This window comes from Hypanus sabinus, chromosome 9, assembly GCF_030144855.1.
Source record: "Hypanus sabinus isolate sHypSab1 chromosome 9, sHypSab1.hap1, whole genome shotgun sequence".
Lineage (NCBI taxonomy): Eukaryota > Metazoa > Chordata > Chondrichthyes > Myliobatiformes > Dasyatidae > Hypanus > Hypanus sabinus.
In genome coordinates this window covers 157,019,572-157,045,528 of record NC_082714.1, presented here as the reverse complement: position 1 = coordinate 157,045,528, position 25,957 = coordinate 157,019,572, and the positions used below count along the sequence as shown (strand labels likewise).

The 25,957-nt window shown below is 43.6% G+C and overlaps 1 protein-coding gene across 2 annotated transcripts in view; it reads left to right on the top strand.

The window, feature by feature from the left end:
- Positions 1 to 7,335: 7,335 nt before the first annotated feature.
- The window catches only part of LOC132399947 (E3 ubiquitin-protein ligase Itchy-like), a 150,640-nt gene continuing 132,018 nt past the window's right edge, over positions 7,336 to 25,957 (top strand). The window contains exons 1-2 of one of the 2 annotated variants that reach the window (XM_059980916.1): positions 7,336 to 7,484; positions 9,727 to 9,926. The gene's annotated coding sequence lies outside the window, so the exon portion shown is untranslated. The remainder of the gene's footprint in view (positions 7,485 to 9,726; positions 9,927 to 25,957) is intronic. The other variant, XM_059980915.1, reaches the window with a different exon arrangement.

Genomic DNA, 25,957 nt, shown 5'->3' with positions numbered 1-25,957 from the left:
AAACAGAGCACTGCTGGGTTTGAGGATGTTGCTATGTATTCACTGTGTATTTTTGTAATAAGATTAGAAATACTTGAATTTGCCATTGGGATGTTCTGCCTACGGTGGATGCAAGAAATGAATTCAAATGAATTCCATTTATGTCCCTATCCATGATCCTGTAGGGTTGAGCCTCTCCTTCAAAATAAACTTGTTTCATGACTAAAAGACACTGGAGCAGAATCAGGCCATTCAACCCATCAGGTCTGCTCTGCCATTCCATCATGGCTGATTTATTGTCCCTCTCAACCCAATTCTCCTACCTTCTTCACATAAACTTTGACTCCCTTACTAAACACAAACCTATCAACCTCCGCTTTAAGTATATCCAATGACTTGGCCTCCACAGTTATCTGTGTCATTCCACCACCCTTTGACTACAGAAATCCTTCCTCATCTCTGTTCTAAAGGAAAATCCTTCTATTCTGAGATTGTGCCCTCTGGTCCCAGACTCCACCACTATAGGAAACATCCTCTCCAGGTCCACTTTATGAAGGCCTTTCAATATTCAATGGGTTTCATTGAAATCCCACCCCCCCCCCATTCTTCTGGACTAAAAAGTACAGACCTAGAGCCATCAGAAGTTACTTATACATTAACCTTTTCATTTCCAGGATCATTCTCGTGAATCTCCTCTGGACCCTCTCCAATACCAGCACATCCTTTCTTAGATAGGAGGCCCAAAACTGTTTACAATACCCCAAGTATGGTCCAACCAATCCCTTATAATGCCTCATAAAGCATAAAGATGAAATCTTAAAATTCTCTCTCTCTCTCTTTCTCTCTCTCTCTCCCCCTCTCTCCCCCCCTCTCTCTACCTCTCTCCCCCTCTCTCCTTCCCTCCCTTAGCATCCCACTCAAGATTACACTAGAAATCTGCGCAACAGCAGAAAAAGGATACGCAGGGAGGCTCAACTATTTCAAACTGACTCAATCAAAAGCACTATATGTTATGTATTATTTTTAAAAATTGTCCAGTGCTTAACTGAATTTCATTTATTACATTCTTTGCTGTCTGGCTTGTGCTTTGAAAAGTTGCGGGTGATTTGTGACTTGAGAATGAAGTCAGTTTAAATATTATTGTTACTTGTTCCTGATCCAACTTATTATGCATTTCTTTCCTTCAATTCTACTGACATGACTTCAGACTTTGAAAGTACAGGAGACTGCAGATGCTGCAATCTGGAACAAACACAACACTGAAGGAACTCAGCAGGTCAGGCATCTGTGGTGGGAAATGGATAGGTAACATTACAGGTTCAAACCCTTCATCTGGATGTTCATGAGACCAGATAGAGGGTTTCAACCCGAAAAACTGACTATTTCATAGACGTTCCCTTGACTTGCTGTGTTCCTGCAGCAATTGTAGATGCAAGAAATCTGAAATAAAACAAGATGCTGGAAATAACTGTGTTCCTCAAGAGAAAGGAAATAACCGCCAAACATAAGATTCTGTAGATGCTGGATATATTCCAATTTTCTTTGTAAGTTCCCTATCATTGGCTTTAGACAGACTAATCTGTAATTATCTGACTACGGTATTTACTCTCTTCCGATCACTTGGCACCTTGTTTGTGGCGAGTGCAGATTTCAAGATCTCTTTCGGGGCTCCAGTAACCTCCTACTTTGTCTCCCATAGCAGCTTCTTATGTATTTCCTGTGGAAATTTACAGGGCCCCAGGGACCTAGCCACTTTTAGGCCTGATGCACCATCAATAACCCTCTCTCTGAGGCGTAAAGGTGAGGTATCGGCTTTTATTGACTGGAAGAAGGAACAAGCAGTGAGTGACCACCATACTACATCCTGGAGACTGAGAGGCCGGGCTCAGGCCTCAATCGCCTTTATACCGGGGTCCATGGGAGGAGCCACAGGAGCAGTCAGCGGGGGGCGTGTCCAGACAGGTATATGTAGTTCACCACAAGGCCTGATAAGAGTGATCACCCATCGAGTATTATGTTCCTCTAAGGTAGGGGTCCCAACCTTTTTTATGCCACAGACCGATACCATTAAGCAAGGGGTCCATTGACTCTATGTGTTGGGAACTCCTGTCCTTAATGAATTGTTTAACATGGAGAGGCTGATGCATTGGCAGCAACCACATAGTTCTTGACAGATCGGAGACGGTATCCATTGGAGTGGAATGCAAGATGACTGGGGACCCTTTGCTGCTGCGGTTTTCCTCCACCTTCACTACCATTGTGACGTGTCATCATCTTCCACCAGCTCCACCATTGAGATCTTGGTTGGATCGCTCTTCGTCTGAAACCTCCCCCCTGAACTTACCACCATGTCTGACCCTACTTGGAGCTAAGCGAAGGCAGTATCGCTATTGGGATCTCAGGAGCCTTTCCACCATGACAAGGTGATGGTCGTCTGAGGAGACATCTAACACCATTCTCCTCCACATATACATTAGAGTTCCCCTGTCCCGACTGGCATCTCCAGCAACAAATCCTTCTCATTCTTCCAAATGCTCAACTAACCAGCATTTGGAAGACCAGTGAGATGGACTTGCCGGTTGCTGAAGGAGCCCAGGCATCTTCTGCCAATTTAAAGCTGCATTTCCCACGTGTGAAGTGTTTGAATCATTCTCTTACCCAGTCAGCACTGGAGTCATTGAGTGTATTCAAGGTTGATACAGATCTCTGGATAGCTATAAGCAAAATGACACGGGGAGCAGACACTTGAAAGCAAAATCAGATCAACCACAGTCTTGTTGAGAGGAGCAGACTCGAGGGCTGCACAGCCAGCGTCACATTTTATATTAGGAATAACATTGCTTACAGCACTGTTGTGACTGATTAAGACACGTGGAGATAGAAGCTGGTAGATATAAAAGGTCTTTTTTCATCACAACAAGCAGGTTACTCTCTTGGAGATAATTTCAGTTGAATCTTCCTGAACTCGGTGTGCAATGAGTTCTTAAGTGAGTGTGTGGAATGAGCTGCCAGCTCAGTGGATGCTGGGTTGATTTCAACATTCAAGATAAATTTGTATAGGTATGTGGATGGGATGGGTATGGAGGGATATGGTCCATGTGCAGGTTGATGGGTCTAGGCAACATTATAGTTCAGCACTGACTGGATGGGTCAAAGGGCCTGATTATGTGATATTTTTTCTATGATATTGTGACTCTAAGCATTGGAGGAACTCAGCAGGTCTGGAGCATCTGTGGAGAGGAATAAACATTTGACATTTCTGGCTGAGACCCTTCACCAGGACTCATTGCTACCAAAGGTCTCAGAGTGTGTCACCAAAGACTTGGCAAATTTCCATAGATGTACAGTGCAGCCTTTCTCAATGGTTGCATCAGTGTCTGATATGCACAGGATCTCCAATGCACAGGATTGCAAGAGCCTGGAGAGAGTTGTAAATTCAACCAGCTCCATCACCAGCGCAAGCCTCTCCACCATCAAGGACAATGCAGTGGTTCAAGAAGGTGACAGCGATCATTAGGGACTCTACTCATCGAGGACATGTCCTGTTTCTCATTACTACCATTGGGGAGAAGGTACAGGAGGCCTGAAGATTTAGAAGCAGCTCCTTCCTCTCCACCATTAAATTACTGAATGGTCCGTGAGCCCTTGGAGCCTGCTGTGCCTACTTTCACACTATTTATGTATTGTAACATATCATAATTTTATCTGTTGTGCTGCTGCACCACAACAGATTTCACATCACATGTCAGTGTTAATAAACCTGCAGCTATTGAAATTGTATTTAATCAGAATCAGTGACCTCATTTACTTCAATACTTTGGATCTGACAAATATCATGTCCATCATGAACACAAGCCTCCATAGTATCCAGGACATCTTCAAGGAGCCTCTGAAAGGTAGTGTTCATCATTAAGGACCATCACCCCCAGGCCATGCCCTCTTCTCCTTGCTACCATCAAGTTACAGAGAAAGGTTGAACAAGTTAGGTCTTTATTCTTTGGAGCATAGAAGGTTGAGGGGGGGACAATAGAGCTATTTAAAATTATGAGAGAGATAGATAAAGTTGACGTGGATGGGCTTTTTCCATTGAGAGTAGGGGTGGTTCAAACAAGAGGACATGAGTTGAGAGGGGGCAAAAGTTTAGGGGTAACACGAGGGATAACTTCTTTACTCAGAGCTGTATGGTACGAGCTGTATGGTACGAGCTTCCAGTAGAAGTGGTAGAGGCAGGTTCGATATTGTCATTTAAAAAAAATTGGATAGGTATATGGATAGGGAAGGAATGGAGGGTTATGGGCTGAGTGCAGGTTAGTGGGACAAGGTGTGAGAAGCGATCGGCACGGACTAGAAGGGCCGAGGTGGCCTGTTTCCGTGCTGTAATTGTTATATGGTTATAAGATTTTGGTGAGGTCTGATTTGGAGTATTGTGTGCAGTTTTGGTCACCTACCTACAGGAAAGATGTAAATAAGGTTGAAAGAGTACAGAGAAAAATTCTAACTCCTTGGATATGCAAGTAACTCAGTTATTGACTACAGAGCAAATAAACCTATGACCATGTTTGATGTGATAAGTAACAAAGTAAGTCTGGTATGGAACCTTCCTTAATCTCTATCACAATCATCCTAAATAACTTAGCTGAATGTTGTACGTCTGATGCCTGGTTTGATGTAGACCAATTAACCGAATCCCATTGTCTCGTGTTTGTTGCATACAAGAACATCTCATGGTCTTGCTAGATAGTATACAAAGCATGTCTAATGAGCAGCCTATGTCTGTCCATATACTGTTTGTTCACAAAGTGATCCTTTTAATTCTAAGCAACAAACAAATTATTTACTTATAGAGTGGAATTGGCCCTTCTGGCCCTTCGAGTCGTGCTGCACAGCAACCCCTGATTTAACCCTGGCCTAATCACAGGATAATTTGCAATGACCAATTAACCTACCAGCTCGTATGTCTTTGGACTGTGGGAGGAAACTGGAGCACCTTGAGAAAACCTACACAATCACAGGGAGTATGTATAAACTCCTGACAGACAGCGATGGATATTGAGCCAGGGTCATTGGTACTGTAGAGCATTATGCTAACCACTACACTACCATGCCATACTATGTGCTCAAGGAACTCAGCAGGTCTGGCGGTATCTGTGGAAGGAAAGGAAGAGTCAGCATTTTGGGTTGAAACACTGCATTAGCCCTTATTAACACACACAACATGCTGGAGGAACTCAGCAGGTCAGGCAGCATCTATGGAAAGGAATAAATAGTCTGTTTTGGGCTGAGATGGTTGATGCAGTGTTTTGACCTGTAACATCAATAATTCCTTTTCTTCCACAGATACTGCTTAACTCATTGAGTTTCTCCAGCAGACTGTAATTCCTAAAAGTGTCATTTCAGACAGTAGATGAAAGTCGGTCACAAGGAAAGATCTGGAATAAACCGAGGAAATGTCCACATTGATCATCACCCATTTTTGTATCATCATGGCAACTGCCCAAGACCACAAGAGTCTACAGAGACTACTGCTCATCACATCACTAAAACCAACCTCCCCTCCAGGGACTCTGTCTGCACTTACTGCCACCTTGTAAAAGCAGCCAATCCCAGACGGAGGATGAAAGGAGACCTGATAGAGGTGTGTAAGGTATTGATCATGTGGATAGCCCGAGGCTTTTTCCTAAGGGCTGAAATGGCTAACACGAGGGGGCATAGTTTTAAAGTGCTTGGAAGTAGGTACAAGGGACTGTCAGAGGTAATTTTTTCACACAGAGATTAGTGGGTGCATGGAATGCACTGCCAGCGAAGGTAATAGAGGCGGATGCAATAGAGTCTTTTGAGAGACTCTTAGATAGGTACATGGAGAATAGGAAGAATAGAGAGCTATGGGCTAAGAAAAATCTAGGCAGCTTCTAGAGTAGGTTACATGGTTGGCGCAACATTGTGGGCCAAAGGACCTGTAATGTGCTTTCTCCCCCTTCCCATCTTGCAGAAGATGCTAAAGTCTGAAAGCATATACCAACAAGTTCAAGGACAGTTCCTATCTCACAGTAAAATGAACTCTTCTATAAGATAGACTCTTGATCTCACTATTTACTGTACCTAATCATGGTCTTGCACCTCATTGCCTATCTGCACTGCACTTTCTCTGTAATTGCATCAATAGACAATAGACAGTAGGTGCAGGAGTAGGCCATTCAGCCCTTCTAGCCAGCACTGCCATTCACTGTGATCATGGCTGATCATACACAATCAGTACCCCGTTCCTGCCCTCTCCCCATATCCCTTGACTCTGCTATCTATAAGATCTCTATCTAACTCTCTCTTGAATGCATCCAGAGACTTGGCCTCCACTGCCTTCTGGGGCAGAGCATTCCACATATCCACCACTCTGAAAAAGTTTTTCAGCATCTCTGTTCTAAATGGCCTACCCCTTATTCTTAAACTGTGGCCTCTAGTTCTGGACTCACCCATCAGCGGGAACATGCCTCCTGCCTCCAGTGTGTCCAATCCCTTAATAATCTTATATGTTTCAATCAGAACCCCTCTCATCCTTCTAAATTCCAGTGTGTATTGCTTCCTGTTATTGCTTTTCCTTTGTAGTACCTCAATGTATCGATTGATGTAATGAACTGATCTGTAGGGGTGGCACACAGAACAATTTTTCCCTTTACCTTGGTACATGTGACAATAATCAATTTACCAAATCCTGGGAATATTCAAGTCGGGCAGCATCTGTAGAGGGAAGTACATGTTAACGCTGTGGATCAAAGACTTTCGTTCAGAACTAGAAAGGTCAGAAATAAAACATATTTTCGGGCAAAGAGGTAAAGGATGACAGGAGTAAAAGGCAAGATGTGGGGCTAAGAGACCACGAGTGTTTGGATGAAAATATTGGTAATGGAGATAGCTAATACAGTGTGTGAAAAATACTAATTATCTCAAGGGTTGTTATGAACCCTCCCCCAAATAAACAGACGAGAAGAAAGAAAGGCGATGCGATAAATATTGGATACAAGGCAGGATGGCCAATTTGCCGAAATAGTTGAATTCTGAAAGCTTTGTAGTTGGACTGGTGGGAAACTTGTAGGCTGCGCCAGGTCTGGATATTTCCCACTTTAATGCAGCATTAACAAAAATCCCGCTGCATTCAAAGCCATGATTATTCTTGTGCATCCTCATTATTACTGAAGAGCGAATCAAGCTGACTTCTCCCCATACCGAAGAGCAGGTGCCAACAGTCTTTGAGTGACGTGGGCGTGGGGCCAATGAGTGCAGCTGGAAGTTCGGGTCGCTTTCCGTGACGTACAGAGACCAATGGGGCGGAGGCGGGACCGGGTGAGGGGCCCGCCCCTGCGGTCACGTGAGCAGGCGCTGCAAGATGGCGATGGTGGAGGGGTAAAGTTGGTGGCTGTGAGCGGTGTGTGTGACTGGGCGAGGGGCGGGAGGCGAGGACCTATCTCCCCGAAAACCTCGCAAGGCCGATTGAAGTCTCGCAGTTGGCTCGGGTAACTACAGCTTTGTGTTTGTAAAGCGGTGTACAGGGGAGGGGTACCTGTTGGTGGGTTCCTTCGTGTAATGGCGGGGTGGGCCAACCCCCCCTCCCACTCCGTATTACCGGCCTCGGCCAGCCCTCTTCACCCTTCGGTTTCCCCCACCCTTGCCCCTTCTAGAAAACGTCCCCGAAGGCCCGAACAACTTGCCGTGACGTCTGTCGCTGGGTTGGGCATTTCCCCGTCTGTTTATTACCCACGGAGCGATGTGGGTAAGTTTCATATCAACTTTTGGCATCCGTTTCCCAACCTTTAAACCTCGTCGGTGGGTCAGTTTTCAAGGGAAGAACCGTCAAAGTCTGTCTCTTAGTCTCTCCACCTACCCCTGTTTCCTTGGAGACATTTCTTGACTGTCTTGAGGTCCAAAGCTCATTGATGAAAGCAGTGTTAAATGGCTTTTTGAAATTTCATGAACTTAACAGAATCGTTAGGGCACATGTGGAGCAAGTTTTGCCTGTCACGCTTATGTCTCATGTAGAACTGGAAATTATTTATCTGATTCTCCAGAAACCGTTTTTTTTTAGAGCTCTCTCTCATCCAGCCTCTACAAGCTGAGTTCAAGCAACACAGACAAAATGCTGGAGGAACTCAGTAGGTCAGACTGGAAAGAATGGAGGTTTCAGACAGAAGACCCTTCAGTGTTTATTCCCCTGCAGACTTGAGCTCCTCCAGCTTTTTGTGTGTGTTGCTCTCAATTTCCAGAATTGGCAGAATCTCTTGGGATTATGAGTTCCATATCTGTGTTTTTAAAGAGAAGGTTTTCTATAAAAGCTCCAAATGTGTCTTTTGCCTATCAATTTGATGGTCTTTGAGGAGTTTTCTTTTCCCTGTTCAGCCAACCTGTCATGATCTTAATGCACTTCCACCAAATCTTGATCTTCTATCCTTGAGGAATCTCAGGGTTGTGTACACTGCATAATAAATGTACTTTGAATCTTCAAGGAGAACACTTCTGAGTTCTTCGGTCTAATCTTGTAATTGAAACCCTTGTTTTCTGGAGTTGATTGAGGAAATGCTCTAATTTTGGAGACATTTTCTGGAGTTGTGTCTTAATAAGAAAATTTTCGTGATTTAAGTTGATTCTACCACATACTGCACTAATGCCAATCTTTATCTGATTATGCTCCTCTGATAGTGTTGGAAAGTTATGCTATTGTATCCATAATGCCACTACAGATTGATTATGTATGTTGGATTTATCTTTTAATACGTTTCACTAATAACAGAACTGGCATAGGAACGTGCTGGCCTTGCATAATATGTTCTGGGTTGTATGAAGTTAATTAATTTGGGGATGACATAGATATATTTGTTCACAGTATTATTGTTAGGATTTAATTTTGTTTTTTAAGGTGCTTGGAAATGCTTTTTATCCTTTTGATTGGTGGCCAAAGGCAAGAGTGATTTTGCAAGAATTCACGATAGCAAATAAGGCATTTTAGGAGAAAACAAAGTATTTGGTGACCTCAATGTTCTGGAATAGTGCATTGGTCTTTATATCTGACTGGAAATATAAACAGAGCTGCTAATTAGTACTTCATCTATAAGTACTTCATTGTATAGTCCGGTTTCTCCAAAGTCCTGTATAAACTAAACTTGAATTTTTTTCATGTTCTGACTTGCTTACTTTTTAATGATGTTTGTTACTAAGGAGCAACTCTGTTTTGAAATTCATTTTTGTTCATTTGTTAGGCTTTTCAATTTTTATTTCCAGGTAGGAACTGTAGTCCACAATTTAAATTGCCATGAAACACGTGATTCGAGATAAGGCAAACGTCTTGAATTTTAAAAATACCATATGAAGCATCAACTGTCCACAGTTCATAAACACGAGATTCTGCAAATGATGGAAATCCAGAGTAACATACAAAATTCTAGAAGAACTCATCAGGTCAGGCAGCATCTATAGAGAGGAATAAACAATAAATGTTTCAGGCTGAGACCCTTCATTGGGACTGGAAAGGAAGGGGGAATAAGCCACAATAAAAAGATGGTGTGAGGGGGAGGAGGATGAGCTGGAAGGTGATGGGTGAAGCCAGCCATATGGTAAAGGGCTGGAGAAGAGGGTGGACCATGGGAGAAAGGAAGGAGAAGCACCAGAGGTAGGTAAGGGGAAGACATGGGGCCAAAGTGGGGAATAGAAGAAGGGGGAGAGGGAAAAATTACCAGAAGGAAAAATCAATTTTCTTGCCATCAGGTTGGACACTACCCAAATAGGGTGTCGCTGCTCCACTGAGTGGTATCATCGTGGCAAAAGAGGAATCCATGGATCAACGTTTTGGAACAGGAATAAAATGGAGGATTGGAATTAAAATACGTGGCTGCAGGAAAATTCTGCTTTTGGTGGCTGGAGTGGAGGGGCTCAACAAATTGGATCCCCAACTTGATGTGGAGAAGGTTGGATTAACATATTTCTGTAGCAACAATTTACCTTTAGTATTAGTGTTCAGTTGATAGGTTAGTTTAAATTTGAAACTCTTTTACTAATCTGTGTTTATGTTTGGCTTGAACATTTGTCTGCCAACAGAGTTATCAGTGTACATCTGAAAAAAAATTTTAAATGTGCAGATGCTGGTCAGAAACAAAACCAGAAAATGCTGGAAGGACTCGGAATGTCTGACAACATCTGTGGATAGAGAAATGCCTAACTTTGCAGGTTAAAGACATTGTCAGAACTGGGAAAGAGAGAGAGAAGTTGGTTTAAAGTTGCAGAAATGGTTTTGGGGATAGAACAAAGGATGTGTCTGTTATGAGTTGAGGCCAAGCTGTTGTGAGGATGAGTTATTAATGAAGTCAATTAAAGAGTAATAAAGGAGTGTGTGCTGCAAGTAGTAGGTCAGGATGTGTTAACGAGAGGGGAAGAAATTGAGTCAATATGTATGGACAAAGAAAGTTACTTATGGAAAATTCAGTCCAAAAGAATGCAATGTGCCCAGATACAAAGTGCCTTTATTATCAAATTATGTCTGCAGTACAGCATCCTGAGATTTGTCTTCCCACAGACAGCCACGAAACAAAAATACTGTAGAACCTGTTGAAGGTAAATATCAAACACCCAGCCTATGGGAAAAAAAGAGCAATTGGCCAAACCACACAAATAAAACATTGGACCATAGGGTCCTAGAAACATTTTAGGAATGCTCTATTCCAATTGATTGAACTGTGTTGTTGACTATAGGCCGTAGAGCCAATCCCCATCGAAGTACTTTGATTAGAATCGCGCAAAGTAACAGTAAGGTGCCATTTCTCCAGCCTTTTGTTTGAAACTCAATTTGAAAGTTGAATAATTACCAAAGTTGCGCAACTAACATCTACATTTCTGATAAGTCCCAAGTAATACAGTAAATACCAGTGTTAGTCTGCTGATATTTTTTGTGCTCGGTAGGGAAGGGACTTGACAATAACTGGGATGTTGCCTGACTTGCAACTAGCAGATTGTTACTATCCCTCATTAAAATGTTTATATTTTTATTACTTAAGTGTGTTTTTTTTCCCCTGAATTTTATTTATCAGTGGTTGCCGGGAATGCAGATGGTTCTGATCTATCTTTTTGTCTGGAGTTTGTAGTCCCACCCTGCACTGCATTTCCTCAGCTAGATAAACCATTCCACCAATATGGAGCACTCCGTCTGCCAAAACAAGCGGGATCTCCCGGTGGTCACCCGTTTTAATTCCACTCCCCATTCCGATATGTCCATCCATGGCCTTCTTCACTGTCCGGATAAGGCCACACTTAAGTTGGAGGAACAACACCATGTATTCCGTTTGGGTGGCCTCCAACCTGATGGCATGAACATCGGCTTCTCAAACTTCCAGTAGTGCCTCCCACCGCCCCCTCCCCTTCACCATTTCCCATCCCCTTTTCCCTCTCTCATGTTATCTGCTTGCCTGTCCATTGTCTCTGGTGCTGCACCCTCCCTTTTTCTTTCTTCCATGGCCTTCTCTCTCTTTCACCAATCAATTTACTAGCTCTTTGCTTCATCCCTCCCCCTCCCAAGTTTCACCTATCACCTGGGGTTTCTCTCTCCCTTCCCCCCACCTTTCAAATCTACTCAGCTTTTTTTCCTCCAATCCTGCCAAAGTGTTTCAGCCTGAAACATTGACTGTACTTTTTTCCATAGATGCAGCCTGACCTGCTGAGTTCCTCCAGCATTTTGTGTGTGTTGCTCAGATTTCCAGCATCTGCAGATTTTCCCTTGTTTGTGATTTAAACCATTCTACCATGTCATTATATCAGAGAAGAGTTCACAGGAAGAAATTAGAGATTTTGCTCAGGTAACACACACAAAATGCTGGTGGAACACAGCAGGCCAGGCAGCATCTATAGGAAGAAGCACAGTTGACATTTTCTCGGCCCGAAACGTCGACAGTGCTTCTTCCTAAAGATACTGCCTGGCCTGCTGTGTTCCACCAGCATTTTGTGTGTTGTTTGAATTTCCAGCATCTGCAGATTTCCTCGTGTTTGTTCTTTTGCTCAGGTAAGCGTGTTTTGTACATCAAAATACAGTTCTGTGCAGAAGTCTTACACACTGATATATAACTAGGGTGCATAAGAATTAGGCACAGTATTGTGTTTGTCAACGTGGAGCTGAGTAAGTCTTTCAGAAGCAAAGGATGTTAGGAATGGCGAGAATGGAGTGCTATAGGATGGTTGTGGGACAGTGGCAGAGGAGTGCCAGGGGTGAGGGTGGTGCTGATGCAGACACACCCAGCCTGAAGCCACCAGATAAAGTCATTTGTTTATTTATCTTTACAGAATGTCTCTCTGGTGCTTCCTTGCTCCTTTCCCCTTTTCCCCAACCATGATTCCCCTCTCCCTGCCACCTTCCCACTCTCAGTCCATAATAGAGACCCATATCAGAAGCAGGTGTATCATCACTCACCTGTAATGTAATTTGTTTTTTTTGCAGCTGCACTGCATAAAATTACTCCAGTACTGTGCAAAAGTCTTAGGCACCCTAGTTTTATATATGTCTGGTCATATTGGAGGTTTTTTTTTACACAGTAGTGGGTGTATGGAATGCTTTGCTGGGGTGGTGGTGGAGGCAGATACATTAGTGACATTTTAGATCATAGGTGTCAAACTCAAGGCCCGCGGTCCATATCCGGCCCGGCGTACAATTATATTTGGCCCACGAGATCATTTTAGATAGATCTATTATTTTAATTATTAATGGCCCGGCGATATGAAGCCTATGATTGTAAGTTAATACCAATCATAAAAATAATGCTTGCTCAGCAGTCTTCTTCATAAGAAATGGAATTTGTGAAGTGAAACACTTTGTAGTTATAGCAGAGACTGAGACACATGAGAACCAGCTGAAAAAACGGAGGCAATGAAAGCCACGTTCGCACGCGCCTGATTGATCCGGCCCGCATGAAGCTGCATTTTGCCCAATCCGGCCTGTGACCTAAAATGAGTTTGACACCCCTGTTTTAGATAGATACATGGATGATATCAAGGGCTAAGTAGGGGGAAGGGGTTAGATTGATCTTAGAATAGGCTAAAAGTTTGGTGCAACCTGGTGGAGCAAAGGACCTGTACTGTGCAGTTCTATGTTCCGAGGTACAAAGCTCCAAAATGTGAATTCTGAGAGATGTGACTATTGTGTAAGAGAGATGCTAGTGCATTAGATGATTAACATGTGATTAACAGGTCTGGAGTATTGAGTACAAATCTAACTGTTAACAGCTGATCAATTTAAAGGAATTAAATAAATCCTGAATTGAAATAATGGTTTCAGTAATGATAAGATAGTAAAACTAACAAAAAACATCAAGTTGAACAACATTTTGTAAGGACTGAAATTACTTGCCCCCTTACCTGATCTGGTATGTATGTGACTTCCAATCTGTCTGCATCTTGTGAACTGAAGGAAAAATTGTAATTTAGTTTTTTAGAATATCAAAACCTGTGAAATCAAAATCTTTAGAGGTTAAGAGTTATACAGCATAGGCCTTTCTGCCAATCATCATGTCCATCGCACTTGCAATTGCAGATTACAAAGAGTGTGGCAGTGCTTCTACTTGGAGTTTGAGGAGATTTGGCATGACATCTAAAACTTTGACAAACTTCTATGGATGTGTGGGGAAGAGTGTATTCACTGGCTGCATCACAGCTTTGTATGGAAACACGGAAAATCCTACTTTCAATCATAGGTAGAGTCCTTCCAACCATTGAGCACATCCACATGAAACACTGCGGCAGGAAAGCAGCATCCATCATCTGAAATCCTCACCACCCAGGCCATGCTTATTTTCTTGCTGCTGCTATCAGGTAGAAGGTACAAGAGCCTCAGGACTTGCACCACCAGGTTCAGGAACAGTTACTGCCCCTCAACCATCAGGCTCTTGATCAAAAAGGGATAACTGTACTCACTCGCCCATCCACTGAGATGATCTCGCTTTATGGACTCTTTATCTTATTGTCTTATGTTCTTGATATTTATTTATATTTGCATTTGTTGTCTTCTGCACTCCGATCGTCATTAATCCTGTTATAGTTACCATTCTATTGACTCGCTGTGTATGCTCGCAGGAACATGAATCTCGGGGTTGTACATGGTGACATATATGTTCTTTGATCATAAAAAATTACTTTGAACCATGCATTAATTCCAAATCCCACTATTTCTTGCACAATTAAGTACACATCCAGCTATCTTTTTAAGCTTTCCTGTTTCTGCCTCCGCCACCTGCTCTGGCAGCTCACTGCAGATACCAACTACCATCTGTTGTTCCTCTCCATGCCTTGTGGCATATCAGGCAGCAACCTTCTGTTTCTTTAGCATTTCTCTTTTTTTTAAACAAGGCCAAGTTGTTAGCTTGGTGCACAACCCAGCACAGGTGGAAAGGGAGCAAGGAGCTGGCTGGATTCGAACCCGGGGCTACTCACCTCAAAGTCTGGTGCGGATACCACTACACCAGCAGGATAAAACTAACCTCTGTGAAAAATTTACCACTCAGATTTCCTTTCCTTCCATCCACCCCGTTCTTGAATAGATATCCTCTGGTTTTAGACAACAACCATTGGAACTAGTCTGGCAATTGACCTTATCTATGCCTTTCATATACATCTGTCTTGTCTTCTTAGCTGGCTTCTTTTTCTCCAGGGGAAGCATACCCAGCCTATGTAATGCTTCCTCATAAATTCATTAATTTTTGTAGTTCCAAAGAGGATTACATCCTTGGAATGTGCTTCAAATATCTTGTTTTTTGTACTGTATTAGTATTTTGAGGGTAACTGGGTGGGCAAAGAGAAGTCAGATTCCTGATGAAGGGTCTCAGCCCAAAGCATTGACTGTTTACTTCCCTTCCTAAATTCTGCTCGACTTGCTGAGTCCCTTCAGCATTTTGAGTGTTGCTCAAGGTTTCCAGCATCTGCAGAGTCTGTTGTGGATATGTAAGTGATCTGGGTTTGCATCAGGCTGTGATACTATAATGTAATATACAGTATTTAATGTATTAACATGGTATAAGAGTCTGTTTGGGTTGTCAGCTCCTTCTAGAGCAGTTCCATTCCCCCATTCTTAGTTTTTTTTTCCTCTCCATTTTCTTTTCTTTTTGCTCCTGAAAGCCTGGTTTGGCTCTGTTTCAACTATTTTGAAAAGCAGTGAGGTCCAGATTATAATCAATCTCTGGGTAATCTCTTTCATGCTTTTCCTCTTGGTTCCATGCAAATCATATTGAAAACAGATTAAATTGAGTGGCTCTGCCATTCAAAGTAAATTTAGTATCGAAGTACATGTATGCCATCATATACAACCCTGAGATTAATTTTTTTAGGCATTCACCATAAATCCAATAACCATAACAAAACTATTTAAAGACCACACTAATTGGGTGTACAGCCACCATACAAAAGACAACAAACTTTGCAAATATAAAAAGAAAGAAATAATAAATAAGCGATAAATATTGAGAATATGAGATGAAGAGTCCTTGAAAGTGAGTCCATGGGAACATTTCAGTAATGGGGCAATTGAAGTTATCCCCTTTGGTTCAAGAGCTTAATGGCTGAGGGGTAATAACTGTTCTTGACCCTGGTGATGAGGGTCTTGAGGCTCCTGTACCACCTTCGTGATGGCAGCAGCGAGAAGAGAGCATGGCCTGGGTGGTGGGGGTCCCTGTTGCTTTCCTGCGACAGTGCTCGGTATAGATGTGCTCAATGATGGGAAGGACGTTACCCATGATGGACTGGGCTGCATCAAGTGCTTTTTGCGGGATTTTCCATTCAAGGGCATTGGTGTTTCCAAAGAGGTCACAGTAGGTGCAGGACAGAAACACTGAAAGTTTACAAAGCAGAAGCAAGCCACTGGGATTCACTGTGTTCATACCGATCAGGGAAATCTGCTGCCCTTGTACTTGACATTCCTTCGAGTACACAACAGTCAGGTGTTAATCGTGCTGATAGTTTCAAGCAGAGAGTTCTAGATTTCTATTAGAAGAAATATTTTCATGTCTTTATCTGATCATTCTGTTAATAACTTTAAATCTATCCATCCCACCCGTCCCCCATGGGCTTCTGTTTAGGTTATTTGTAATTCTATTTATCCTAGTTGCATCTCCTCTACTTCAAAGGTCTGGAGGGGTTGGGGAGAGGGGCACCTTATCCAGTCTCACAGCTGCAATTTTCAGTCTCCTTTGCTCCCTTTCTAGTATAATTACGTCTCTCCTGGTACCTAGATCTATACGAAATACTTAAGTTGTCTTCCAACAAAACATGTTCAATTTTGTGGTGAAAAACTCCTAGCTCTTTTTACTGAGATACAGCACAGAATAAAATAGGCCCTTCAGGCCCTGCAATCCTCTGATTTAATCCTAATCTAATCATGGGACAGTTTACAATGACTAACTAATGTACCAATTGGTATGTCTTTGGACTGTGGGAGGAAACTGGAGCACCCAGGGAGAACCCACGTGGCCACAGGGAAAATGTACAAATTCCTTCAAGGCAGCAGTGGGAATTGAACCTGGGTCGCTGGGACTGTAAGGCGTTGTGCTAACCACTAAACTACAGTGCCACTCTATCCTCTGTTTGACTTGGAAAGAAAGCATCCTCTTGTGCTCTCTGTTAGCCATAATTTTTATCATCTTATTAACTTTACTGATATGTGGACATAAAATCCGAGGCTGGTCTGTTGTTAGACACTGCCAGTATTCTGCCATTTGTTGTACATTTCCTTTTCCTTACAATAGTTCCATTTAATATCTGAGAACGTTTGTAACCTCCGTGCCCCCAGTTGACCTCCGTTCGCCTAGGGTAAACTGCCAGTAGTGCAGTACTTCTGTGTAAGTACGGTGTAATGCGCCCCCAGTACACGCTCACAATACAAGTACCAGACAATACCCAAAAGCGAGTAAATAATTGCAACTTTATAGTGATTTCTTAGTGATGGGTTAGTAGAAACAGATAACCTAAAGGTGCCAAAGTAATAATCAGTTTGTCAGTTTGTGCACATACGTTGGAGCTCCCACCTCCCGTTCCTTTTCACAACAACCTTCTGAGTCTTTGGTCACCATCCGAACTGCTGACATCCAGTATCCATTGCTCTGGAACTGCTGCCTGCTCCGCTTACACAGACATGATAGCATAACAATTCTCCATTGGTTAGTTTTCCCCTTATCAATACCCATAAACCAAACATACGAGATACAGGATCCCATTACAGCATTACAGAGAAGCCATTTTATTATAAAATACAGAGAAGCCATTTTGTTAGCCTGAACAGTTAACGCCACTGTTACTGGTACTAAGAACCCTACATTCTCCCCCTACCAAATTTAGTCATGCCCTCATGACACTCAAATAATTTGCCAACCACAAAACCCAAAGCACAAAACCCAACCCAAGTGCAGAAAGCAGTGACATAACTCCCCAAAACAGTGGAGATCACACCCTGTTCCCCGGGTGCAACATAGGCCAACCTATCGGGAGGGCGCCTACTTCTCTGAGACCTACGCACTCCCTCTTCTAACTCCTCCACTCCAGACCCTACAGAAGGCTCATGGAAACTAGGAGGGAAACCCTCCTGCAAACAGTCATCCAAGTCCCTCTGCACCTCAGAACCCTCCATCTCTTGCTCACGCCCCACATCCTCCTCGCCGGTGCCCTGTGGCACTCCTGACAGCCCATCACTAGTCCCCCTTCCCCGTCTAACCCAGTGGGGGAAGGTTCAGGAGTCTCCTCCTCCACTTCGGGGGCATCAGCAAACGGCAGCATGTACGAATCATCCGAGACATCTTCCTCCGAGTCAGTATCCCTCACGGGCTGGGCCTGGGCCCGCCTCTCCTGGTGTGGGCTCTTCCGCCAATCTGTGTGGACGCAGAGTCCTGGTACAGGGTGCTGGCTCCCACTCTACTTATACGTCTCGCCCCAGAGGCAACAGATGATTCCAGTGGAGAATCTTGACGGGCCCCCTCCCATCCTCGGGCTGCACTCGGAAGACCGGTAAGTTGGACAACTGACTCCACCACACAAGGCATGTCCGACCAGTGATCAGCCAGTTTGTGCTTCCCAGGTAATCCCAAATTCCTTATGAGGACTCAGTCTCCCAGCAGGAGCTGGAAGAACTTCACTTTCTGGTCATACCTCCTCTTACTTCCCTGATTCTGCTTGGCGGCTGCCTCCCCAGCCAACTCATAAGCCCTTTGCAGCTCCTTCATATCAGTCACATGCTCAAGTAAGGCTTTGGCGTTACTTCACCTGCAGTCGTCGCAAAACAGAGGTCAATGGGCAACCTTGCCTCGCGCCTGAACATCGGATAATAGAGTGAGTAGCCAGTAGCTTCATTGTGTGTACAGTTGTAACAGTGAACCAGATGTCCAATATGTTGACTCCATCGCCTCTTTGCTGATCTCCAGTGTCTGGAGCATGTCTAGCAGGGTCCGATTAAACCTCTCTGGCTGGGGGTCACCCTGTGGATGATAGGGGGTGGTCCTCGATTTCTCAATTCCCAGCATATCCAGTAACTCATAGATGAGCTTACTCTCAAAGTCCCATCCCTGGTCACTAACTATGTATCCGCCGGGGAAAGCCATAATGCACAATATACTTTTCCCATAGCACTTTTGCCACCGTAATCGTCCACTGATCCTTGATGGGGAACACTTGAGCATACCTGGTGTAATGGTCTGTGATGACCAAGACATTCACCGTGTTGCTGGTATTGGGCTCTATGGCCAGGAAATCCATACACACTAGATCCAAAGGCCCCATACTCTGCAAGTGCAACAATGAAGCAGCCTGAACAGGCTGCGTCTTCCGGCGTATGCAACGTATACAGGACTTACAGTGCTCGTCGACCTCCGACCTCATTCGGGGCCAATAAAACCAGTCCTTGAGTAACCCATAGGTATTCTCCACCCCCAAGTGTCCAGAGTCATCATACAGTGACTTCATCACAACCCTCCGATACTTCTCAGGCAGGACCAGCTGCCAATGCTGAGGTCAGTCTGAGGGTGACGCTACCCGGTAAAACATTTGTTCTTCGACCTCAACCGAGGACATTCTCTCAGTAAGAGACATGGAGCTGTGTTGTGTCTTCTCCACCTGGGCCACGTCCCCTTCTCAACTGCCAAATAGTGCCAATGCCAGGGTCATCTCGCTGAGCAGCTGCAACTTCCCCAGGACTCAACTCTGGCAGCTGTGGGGTCTTCAGAGCAGTCATGTCACAGTAAACTAGGGGTAGGGCGTCATCGGACACCACCAATGGGTCCACTGCACGATCTGGCCTCTCCTTTTCCTCGGCCTGCGCGGTGATAGCAAACTGACCCATGGCCTTCACCCCGGATGCAGGAACGCTCTTCCACTCCTCGTCCTCATGCTTCCATCGAGACAGAACATCCACATCGACATTCTGGCTCCCCGGCCGGTACTTCAGGCTAAAATCATATGCAGAAAGGGCGGCCAACCAACGATGACCGGTGGTGTCCAGTTTCACCGAGGTCAGGATGTAGGTAAGCAGGCTGTTGTCCGTCCGCACCTCAAACTTGGCCCCGTAGAGATAGTCACTCAGCTTATCCACCATCACCCATTTCAACGCCAGAAACTCCAACTTGTGGGTGGGGTAGTTCCTCTCGGATGGTGACAAATTCTGGCTGACAAACGCTACTGGCCTCAGTCCGGCGCCTTGATCCTGATACAAGACGACCCCTAACCCCTTCCGACTGGCATCGGTATGTAGCACATGGGGCAATCGGGGTCCGCAAAAGCCAGTACAGGCGCCTGAGTCAACATCTCCTTCAGGGACAGAAAAGCTGCTTCACATTGGTCATCCCATCTCTGTCCGAAGGGTTCTGCTGGGTTCAAATATTCTCCAGCCTCCCATCCTCCTCTTCCTTTCCCTTTCTGCCCCGATTTGGTGGGGGGGGGGGGAGATAGCCACACAGAAGCTGGTTCAAGGGATGGCTCGCCTTGGCGTAGCCCTTCACGAATCTCCGATAATATCCACAGAACCCCAAAAATGAGCGCAGAGCGCTTACAGTCTGGGGCCTTGGCCAGGTGGTCACCGCTTCGGTTTTACTTGGGTCTGTAGCTACCCTGTTCCACGAGATTATATGTCCAACATAGCTAACAGATGTCTGGCAAAACTGGCACTTGTTTTAATCTTTCAGCCAGTTGAGCACCTTCATTAGCCTCACTTCATGTTCTTCCAAGGTGGATCCAAATACTATCAGGTCGTCCAAATATGCCAGTACTTCAAGCAGGTTCATATCCCCCACAGTCTTCTCCATGGTGCTCTGGAAGGTGGCAGGGGGCCCCCAATATGCCCTGGGGCATCCCTTCGAACTGGTAAAATCCCAGAGGGCATATAAAGGCCATCTTCTCCTTATCTGCCTCACTCATCGGGATCTGGTAATATCCACTCCTGAAATCCAACACACTGAACCACTTCGCCTCATTCAGACAGGCCAGCGCGTCTTCGACCCTGGGGACCATATACTGGTCAGGGATGGTGCACCTTTTCAGGGTCCTATAGCACACATATACGAATCTTCCCATTCTTCCTCCTGGCCACAACTATCGGGGACGCATAAGGGCTGCGGGACTCCGAAAATATCCCATCTTCCTTCAGCTTACTCAAATGCTGCTGCACATCTTCCACTTCTGCAGGGGCCAGTCACCGTGACCTTTCTCAAAACGGGGTGTCTTCAGTCACCTGAATGGTGTGGCGAGTGCTCCTGGAACAGCCCACGTCAAACTCATCTAGGGAAAAAATGTCTTTCAGCATCAACATTCTCCGCTTCCAACTCTTAAGCACAACTCTTAACGCCCCAGCGGTCAACTTTTGAAACATGTTTCAAGCTGCCTTTAAGGAGGCATGTGATCACTTTTAAAAGAGGGATGCCCCTGGCGCATTTGTTCCGGTGATGGTGATGCATTACAGAGAAGCCATTTCATTATAAAATACAGAGAAGCCATTTTGTTAGCCTGAACAGTTAACACCACTGGTACTGAGAACCCTACATGTATTTAATCTACAACCTGAAATTCTTGCTCTTCACAGACATCTGCGAAAACAGAAGAGTACCACAAAGAATGAATGATAGTAAAATATGGTTAGAATCCCAAAGCCTCCTTCCTCCCCCCTCCCATGCACAAGCAGCAGCTAAGCATCAGCACCCACCAAGCAAGCAATAGCAAAGCCCCCAAGAGGGACCACGATCTGCAGTACAGAAAAGCAAAGCTTTCAGCCAACAAATAACAAATCTGACATGACACAGGCGTGCGCTCTCTCCCTCTCCCTCTCCCTCTCCCTCTCCCTCTCCCCCTCCCCCTCCCCCTCCCCCTCCCCCTCCCCCCCTCTCTCTCCCTCCCCCTCTCCCCCGGCGAGATAGGAGATCCCCCACTAATGAGATAGAGAGAGATCTACTGTTCTCGATATTCCATTTTCTCCCACGACATTTCAGTCGGCAGCACCAGCATAGGACTCTCTCATCCAGAGGGCTGCAAAGCCTCGGAATCCTGAGGTCAGCTTGTCTTCTAAGCCACTCTCTTTGGATATTGAAAAATGGCTGTTTGGTGAGCCCCAGAAGTAGGAGCCTTCACCATAAAGAACCGCAGCATGAGTACAGCTGCAGGTCAAGGGCACCTATCCACCTTGAAAACAGGAAAAAAAGACATAGGTAGAATTTCCCCTCTTTCTGCAGATAAAGCTTGAAGAAGTTGCTCTCTAGCACCCCAAATTCTTTAAATTCCACAGCCACTTTCCTGCCCAACTGACAAAGCCGTCTAATTCCTCAGAAGTCAAAATCTTTCCTAATACCATGGTAATATTTGTATCATTGGCAAATATCTTTATGACTCGCCTTCTATACATATGTGATATATATATATATATATATATATATATATATAAATAAAAAACAAAAGCCAGATATCAGGTACTGAGCTTTATAGAGCCCCAGTGGTATAACTGAACCAATATTAGACCCATCTTGACAGTCTCCTTTAATTTTTTGACAAGCCTGCCACACGAATCTTCATCAGAAGCTTTTCTAGAGTCCCTGTAGATTATAATCAAATGCACAGCTCTCATCTGAACTTGGTTACTTCCTCAAAATTCCAGTTAAGTTAGTCAGATGTGACCTTTCCTTAACAAGTACAAATGCATAATCTCTGATTAACATGCCTTTTTAAAGGAAGACTTGTATTGTTCCTCACAATTGATCCTAGTACATTGTTTACTACTGAAATTTAACTAGTCTTTAATTATGGTTATCCCTCCTCTTCTTAAACTGAAGTAGTGTCACATTAGCAGTGTTCCACTTCTGTGGTGCTACAGATGTAGTTCAGGATACCTTTAAACATTTGAGACATTGAGACTTTCATCTTCCTTCCTTGCTTCCATTATACTCTGCAACATTTTTCACCCAAATTAGTAGCTTATTGACTTCTGAAGATGCTAATCCTCTTAATGCTTTTCTCCTTTACCTTGTTTATTTCATCCAAGATTTTGCACACTTCCTCCCCATCTATGGTATTGGCTTCATCCCTCTCTGTTGTAAATCCAGTTACAGTGTATTCACTAGGGACAACAACTACCTTCATAGTGTAGATGACCTTTTAGGTGCCAAATATACTTTATTGTTATTCTCCAATCCTTTTATATTCTTGAAACAACTTCTGTTTTTTTTGTGAAAATTATATGATTAATTTTACCAAGTTTGCCTTCATGGACCTCAGCTCTAATCCTTGTATCTATTTCCAAGAAAGACATGTCAACAATAATTCCCTCCTTCCCCCTCCACCCCCATCATGTCAATAGGCTTTCAGTACTTGTTATCAAGTTGAAGTATGTTGTCATACGACTGCATACATGTATATAGCCAAATGAAACAGTGTTCCTCTCAGCAGTACTCACAATTGTTTGTAGGGTCTTGTGGTCAGATGCCTTACAATTCCCATACCTGACAGTAATGCAGCTGGTCAAAACTCTCAATGGTGCTCCTATAAAAATTGGTTTGAATGGAGGGGTTGTGTCTTGCTCACTTCAGTCTTCTCAGGAAGTGGTGATGCTGCTGTGCTTGACTAAAGAGTTGGTGTTGAGAGACTAGATGGGCTCATCTGTTATGTGTACTCCCAGAAACTTGGTGTTCCTAACTCTGTCCATGGAGGAACCATTTCTGTACAGTGAGAAGTGATCAACCTCCATCAAGTCCATAATCATCACTTCGGTTTTGTCTACGTTGAGACTCAGGTTATTGTGCTTGCACCATTCTACCAGCTGCTCTACCATGTACTTTGTCAGCCTCTCAGTGAATAACTAATACAGTATCTAACATGCACTTCGAGCAAAGGTTTTTTGGTACCCAATTTCAAATGAGTTAATAATTATAATCCATAGTCACTCAACCAAAATCATATGAATACATGAATACTGAATAGAAGTAACTGGTATTTACCCATGATGGACTGGGCCGTATCCATTACTTTTTGTCAGATTTTTCCATTCAAGGGCATTGGGGTTTCCATACCAGGCTGTGATGTAACCAGACTCTACCTCACATCTGTGGAAGTTTGTTAAGGTTTTATATGTGTCACACTGAATCTTCACAAGTTTCTATAAAGTAGAGGCATTGTTGTGCTTGGAGTGATAATACTGAGGAATTTAAAGTTGCTGACTCTCTCCCTCTCTGATCCCTCAATGACTGACTCATGGACTTCCAGTTTCCCTTTCCTGAAGTCAATAATTAGCTCCTTGGTCTTGCTGACGTTGAGTGAGAGGTTATTGTTTTCAGTTCCCACTACTGTCTATAAGGAATTTGTACATTCAGCCAGTGATTACGTGCATTTCCTCCTGGTGCTCTGGTTTCCTGCATGTGCCATACACGTACGGGATAGTAAGTTGTGAGGCTGCTGTGTTGGTGACAGAAACATGCGGGCTGTCCACAGCACATCTCAGACTATGTTGGTCATTGACATAAACAATACATTTAATTGTGTGTTTCAATGCACGAGACAAAAAAAAGCTAATCTTTATTTCAGATTCCGGTTAATGCCACCGGCATATGTTGTGGAATTTGTTGTCTTTGCGGTAGCAGTACAATGCAATATATAATAGGAAAAAACTGTGAATTACAGTAAATCTATATCTATATATATAAAAACAATAAATGGTGCAAAAATAAAAATAAGTAGTGAGATAGTGTCTGTGGGTACAATATCCATTCAGAAATTGGATGCCAAAGAGGAAGAAGCTGTTTCTGATCATTGGGTGTGGGCGTTCAGGCTTCTGTGCCTCCTACCTGATGGTGGCAATGAGAATAGGGCATTTTCTGGGTGATGCCATCTTTACTAATAACTTCATCTTTATTCATAACTGGTGGTGATCTGCAGCTCGCTATCTTAAAGAGAGGCTGAACGAGAAATCCTCCAACATGTTCTTGAAAAAACTTGTGAAAAGTTGTGACTTGCAGGGCTAAGGACCAAGAACTCAGAAATGGCATTAATGGGAAGTAAAATTCCAGTCATAAGCTAATTGCTGCCTTTGGTGAAATTTTAAAAAACTAAGATCCGAGGCCTGAGACTGATCTTTAAGAATTTCTACTAGTTGCATCTTACCATTCTGAAAAAATCCATTCATTCATGCTCTTTGTTCTATTATTTAAGAGTCTTCTCTCGTCATACTAGGATACAGTTCTAAATCCTTGAGCCCTCATCTTGTGAGATGTATTGGACAACAGTATCTCTTGCAGTGCACTATTTTAATATTTTTTTTTACTTCTGGGCAGTCAAAAATATCAAACGAGTTAGGAAAATACAAAATTCTACATAAGTTGATGGAATATTTTAATGAAGTATAGAAAAGGTTTGACCATAAGTGGTTTAGACAGGGTAAATAGTCTTTTTGCAAATATGTCAAGGATGGAGGATACAAATATTGGGCAGAAGATAGTTGGGGGGGAGGTGTGTTCTTCTAAAAGCAGATTTTTTTTGATCTGGTACTGTGTCAGTAAGGGTAATGGGAACATGGTTAGCCACACTTCCAAAAGGTGGTGAGGGAAAATAATTTGCAAACCTGAAGGAATAGAGCATTGGAATGGGCGGATTGGATTGCTGTACAAAGAACCAGCATGGGCTGCCCTGGTGGTGGAATCAACATATCGAATGCTGGAAATAATCAGTCTCTTGAGAGAAACTTAGTTCATATGTTGAGCGAATGATCTTTCTTTAGGAGTGCTTGATTATTTACACAGCATTTTCTGTTTCAGATTGTACTTTTTGTTTTGATTTCATTCCATGTTGTAATATTTGTGATGCTTCCAGTCAGTAAAGCCGCTTTATCAAATAGGTGCTGTGAAGAAGTATTTGCCAAATTCACTGTCAGTCCTTTCACTGTTCCAAATTCTCTGCCGGTTTCACTAAGTGCCACATCTGGACTAAGACCAGCCCGGTGAACCAGCGAGCACCAAAGTTTCCTCTGTTCTGTGTCTTTGATCCCAACACAAGTGGAAATTAAACAGCAGTGATGAGAAAATTGGTATAAAATTATATATTTATCAGCTACTTGTACACAGTAAAACATACATCTTTGTTTTCTTTGATGCATTATGTTCATTTGGACTGATGTTCTTAACTCTTATTCCTCGATGGAGTTCAGGCACAGAACAAATTACAGAACTTGAGCTTGAGGTGCATAGTGCCACAGGGTAGAATGTTATTTGACTGGGTTGGAGGACATCAATCTGCAGAAACTCTGCAAAGTCTCAAGAGTCACTTTCCCAGAGAACATGTTTGTTGGACAGCAGCAAGCCGGGAGTGTTATCTTAAGTGAAAGGACTGAAGAAAGTAAACTGTAAAGTTTTAATAATGATTTATTGTCACCTTAGGTTTAAGGAGCCATTTACATGAATCTGTAGTTTGGTACCCGTACTTTGTGGATTACTTCATTTTGGATTAAAGAGCCCTGATCTTGTGAGATGTA